The sequence below is a fragment of the Cryptotermes secundus genome, unplaced genomic scaffold (genome assembly GCF_002891405.2).
Source record: "Cryptotermes secundus unplaced genomic scaffold, Csec_1.0 scaffold1120, whole genome shotgun sequence".
In the NCBI taxonomy this organism is placed as follows: domain Eukaryota; kingdom Metazoa; phylum Arthropoda; class Insecta; order Blattodea; family Kalotermitidae; genus Cryptotermes; species Cryptotermes secundus.
Window position 1 is genome coordinate 180,591 of NW_019729911.1, and position 5,467 is coordinate 186,057.

Here is a 5,467-nt window from a genome sequence, read left to right on the forward strand (position 1 = left end):
ATTTGGAAAGTAAGAGAGCCGAAAACAGTGATTGAATAAATGAGTTAGGTGAACCAATTGGTCGCCTTGGAAGGTGCCTGAAGCATTCATTTGGAATGCCGTCAATTCTACAGGCCTTTTTTAATTTCAGGGATTTTATTAATTTCTGAACGTCACATGGTCTGATCCTTAGAGGGGGGTTTTCATCCACGGCTTCCAGCAGAGCTTGAAATCTAGCATCCACCCGCTCTTCATGGTTTTCATCGCACAGGTCATGTGGCGTGAACTGAATTTCCAAACAGTGGACAATTTCGTTGGCTTTTTCAAAGGGATGAACTTTTAGGCCAGAAGAACCATGAATAGCAGTTGGTGCCTTGGTCCGTCTCTCTGAAGGAGAGATTTCGCAATGGGCCATATACACTGAGGTGTGACTTCAGCGTTACTTATTTTTGTTTCCCACCGTTCAAGTGCCTTTTTACGGGTCATTCGCCTGATTGATTTGGTGACCCAATTGACTGCCGTTTTACACGCTGGATCCCTGGTTTCTTGCCACAGTTTTCGTAGCCTCTGTTTATATTTTATCAAACTGTCTAGACCAGGAAGATCGTTGTTTATGTCCGAAAGTGTAACTTTACTTGTCGACAGCCTATATGCCGAAGCAATAGAAGCTGCAACGTCGCGTGGCGCTTTATCGGCTTCTACCCCCGAAATAATTTCTAGTTTAGGTGATATTAATTCAGAAGCGAGGCTTTGAAACCGCTCCCATCTGTAAATTTTTCAATGGGTTCCGAAAGGTTGCTAATTTTAACGTGATCCAGTATGTGNTCCATATGTGAAGGGTGTGTCTGAAAAGTTTAAACGGATAGGTAATTGATATAATATTAGGACCATCTTCCGTACGAAACACACACTTAGGAACTCCCTTATTAAAACTAGACCGAAAAGAGATCCGCAACAGAGGGCACAGTGCGTCTATAGCATTCCCTGTGAATGTGGCAGAAGCTAAATTGGCGAAACAGGCAGACCTCTGGCCGTACGGCTACAGGAACATATGCATAACCTAAAAGAAGCTCTTCTAGAAAAATCTAAATTAGCCCAACATGCCTATGAAGAGGGATATAGGGTAGGCTGGGATGAAGCAAAGATTTTGGATATTGAAAGCTACATCAGGTATAGGAAATACAAGGAAGCGGCCCATATGGCATGCTCGGCCAACCCAATTAGCCAACCCAGTTTGGACTTTTCTCCCATTTGGATCCCCATTATCAGCAATGAAGTCACCAATTCACATAGAAGATCTGTATGACGAGATATATGCTTATATACATTTCTATTAAGTTCTATATCAGATAGACTCGATTAACTCCATTGTTGACGCTAGTTAGACACTATTAGTTTTTGTTACTAGTTCTTCTTTCTATTCCATGCCGTGGGGTCATGGACCTGTTTATGAGTTTGGTTTCGTGGCATAAATTTCTACTGATCTATCTATTGTGGTTCCACGCTTGTATGTGTTTGCTACAATTTGTTATGGTTCAACTATACGTCAACTTGCTTAATTAACTTGAAATTTCTAAAAAATTAGATAAAATTCCATNATTGCAGCATACTGGGGTAGAGGCAGTGTTCTCCTTCTCTGGGCACTCCTTGTGTAAGTGGCCACCTCCGCACCACAAACAACGTGNGTTTACATAAATAGAGTTGAAATTATTAAAAATTGATTAAAATTGCATGAGTTTAATGCAAATCACTCAAAATTTGGATTGAAATGCTTTAATAATATTAAAATCGTCAAAAAANACCGTTTTGTGCCTTGTATGCCTCTACCTTGATGGCAATGTCGCAGAGGTTCGTCAGTCGGAAGATTTCTTGGAACTTCTCAGTTCTGGGAAGTGTAACAAGGAACAAGGGATTGTAGATGTTATCTGTTCCTTCTGGAGGAGTCCGACGACTGGTCATTTGTTTGATGCTAATGACGTCAAACCCCAGACTCACCAGACCGTCAGAGATATCTTCCGCTGGAGTATTTTGGGGGAGGTGACGGATGACAGCTTTGATGTGGTTTTCTGATTTTGGAAAGTAGGAAAATTAAGCCAAATTACTGTCTTCAAGGAATTTCTTTATGGCTGAAAAGTCCGCCATGTCTTTTGTGAGAATTCNTGAAATCCGTTTCAAATTTGTTAAAATTCCTTAAATTAACTTGATATCGTAATAAGAATGATAAATTCTTTAAATTTGCTAGCAATGTTCAAAAAATTGGTTAAAATTCATTTAATTAGCTTGAATATGTGCAAATAATGGANGGAGGAGGCCTACCTAACCTGTTGCAAGATGGTTGTTCTCTTTTGTCGGATGTCTCCTCTGCGACGTCCATTTCTGTTGTCCTGAGGGGCGCAAAGAAATTTTTTGTCGGCACTTTAACCTGGGATTTTATCCTGGGCTCCCTTGGGCTAGCTGACGGCTTTGGCTTTTTAGTCTGCTCCTCTGAGGGGTTTCGTTTACGTCGTCTTTGTTCTCGAAATTCCTCAGCTGATTCTTCCTTCTGCTCCAGCAGGAGAGACTCTNAAAAATCGAAAAACTGTTGTCAAAATATGTCAAATTAACTTGTAACTTAACACAAAAAAATATTGACTTTTTTTATTAAATTGAACTCGTCCAAAAATGGGGTAATATTTCTTCAATTATCTTTAAATCGGCCAAAATTATGTTAAAATTAATTACATAGGAGTAAATTCCACCAAAATTTTGTTGAATATCATAATTTAGATTGATATCTTAAAAATTATATAAAATTCCTTAGATTAACTTAAAATCGCTCAAATATTCCATACAATTCTTTAAATCAATAAGAAAACGTTAACAAATTTGATAAAATTCCTTAAATAAAAGTGAAATCGCCAAATATTTTGTAAATTTTTTTAAATTATCATGAAATCGCATACAAATTTTTTAAATTTCACTAATTAACTTGAAATCGTCAAAGAATAGTTGGTAAAATTCCATAAATTAAGTTGTNAGTGATCACAACTCCTCTCCAGCAGCAACGAAACTCGTAATCGTTCGACACCAATACCGTCTCCTCTCCGATCACTCGATCTGTACCAACTGTTTGCACCGTTGGCTCCCGGTCTTAAATACTGCCGGCCGGGAGGCGGAGCTAAAGTTGAGGTTGTCACAGCGCGCATCCATTAGGCCGTGCACGGAAAGGCGGGGCACGGTGAAGTTTATAAATATATGTAGCTGGTATATAAGTTGCAGTNGGAATATCTGGTCTTGAGCCCCAGCTGGGGCTCGACACCAAGACCGACAGACTGACTGACCGTCAGTTGTAACATGACCTGACCTGAGTGTATAAATGCCGTGTCTCTTTGGTCACAGCTGCCTGTTTGGCACTTTCTGAAAAGAGTGACGGTTGTCTGCCAGACGCTGTGGGGATGCTCCCACACTACCATTCTGATTTATTTTGTATTTTCCTGTTCATTTTGTTTCTGAATATCTTTGTCTACAGAACTTTTCTCAGCCCCTGAAACTTCTGGTACTAGCAATGTATCACCTTCACCATTCTCTAGCTTCAATGTTCCTAACATCTCCCTACTGTCCATGTTCATCACACCATTATCCACAACTTTATCATTATTAGAATACAATGGTTGGAATTCTTTTACACAAACTGAAGACTGTAAAAAGTTGTCGGACTCAACCTGAGCACTTCCATTTTCTGTTTCTATCATATGGCTTTTCTGATGTTCATCCAATAGTGCTTTGGAATAAAAATCACTGAAACCTGATAATGAGCCAGCAAGACAATATGGTTTATTAATGTCAGTTTATTTTATCGTATTATGCTTGTTACTGTGATTTTAATTTTTCCTATTTATAGCTCATGCAGTTTAAAGTGACTCAAATATGGGCAGACAGAATCATCATTGTATTAATTTAGTATATTTTTATATTATTTATTATATCATTATTATTCTTATTTATTATTGTATAGTATTTGACTTGTCCTATATCATGTACAATGATCCATGGATTAAAGTAAAAAAATAAATAAATAAATACACATGAAGCCAACCTTCTTCTTTCAGCAGAATACTTTTCCTCAAATCAATCATGACCTGTTCCGATTGAGTATTGATTTTAGACCAATAGATCTTTTAGATATTTATTAGGACTTATTCGATGGATGATTGACCTATAGCAAGAACTCATTCTACACTGAACAGGAAGACTGAAAATCCCATACACATCTTGACCTTCGAGAGGAACTCAAACCCGCGATTCCAGTGAATGAACTGCCTGAGATTCAGATTGTGATCTTTAGAGTTGTGGCACCGTCCAACCTTGTAGATATTCAAGATGGCGTGGCCACTTGCCATGCAGGCAATTTGAAGAAAGAAAGAGAGACATATCTAAAGTACTGTCAAATTATTGTCAGTTTTTAGTCCAGGAAATTTATTTTTTCATACTGCTTTGAGTGTTTTATTATCAAATCCTAAATTTGGCCTCTTAAGTGTTCTATTGCTGGTAGAAACTTTGCACGCTATGAAGGCGTGTAGGGCTCTGGATGTATGGACCCACGTTTTCTTGACTTCTGCACTAGCTGAAGTGAGTGGTCATCTTCACTCCCCGGCTGCTTTAACTTCGAGGAAAGAACTCGGTACCAACTGGATAGGAGGCTGGGCGGGCAACCAAAGTTCGACTTTCCTAAACCCTTGCGAATATTGGGCCTCTTTTCTTATTTAAAATACATGGATTTTAACCTTTACAGTTATCACATTGTCAGTAGCCAATATGATCTTTATTTCAGTTTGTCTTGTGTACCACTGCCACTGCATTGTACGAGTACACTTCTTGCGTCTTACAGTGAACTTGCGGGGTCACAGCGCCCTCTACTTCGTGTATACACAAACGCCCGCAGTCGGCCTCCCTGAAGCTTGTCCTGTGTCGGATTTGACGTTCTCACAGCTGTGGTGATGAAGATTACCACCTCCTGTGGTATAACGCCATGTAATACGTTGAAAGTCTACCGACGTTTCGGAGGAGCAAGAAATCAGCTTGAAAGTAGGTGGCAGAAATTTCCCAAGTACTTTCTACAGCAGCTGTCATTCTGTTAGCTCCTCGTTGGTTCCCAATCGCCTTCGTCCGTCGCCTGACCTCGGCTGATTTTGGACAAGCCAGGTCAGCCAGGTGAGGGAGGTCTTGATCGTCTTGATGGTCTTCATCCTCCTGATTTTACGTCGCAGTGGAGGGGCGCGCTGAACAGCCTACCAACCCCATCCCAACCCCGACAGCTCCCTCGACAGTACATTTTAGCAATGGGATTTTCTATTTGGCCAGAGTGTTTGTAGTTTTTTAAAATGAATTCTGAGAAATTTTCTTCTGAGGATGTAAGTGAAGTGACACGGCTTAAGCCAACTCTCAAACGAAGGAAGGTCCTTTGCCTTACAAAGTGGGGGCGTTTGAAAATTATTCGTTTATGTTTTAT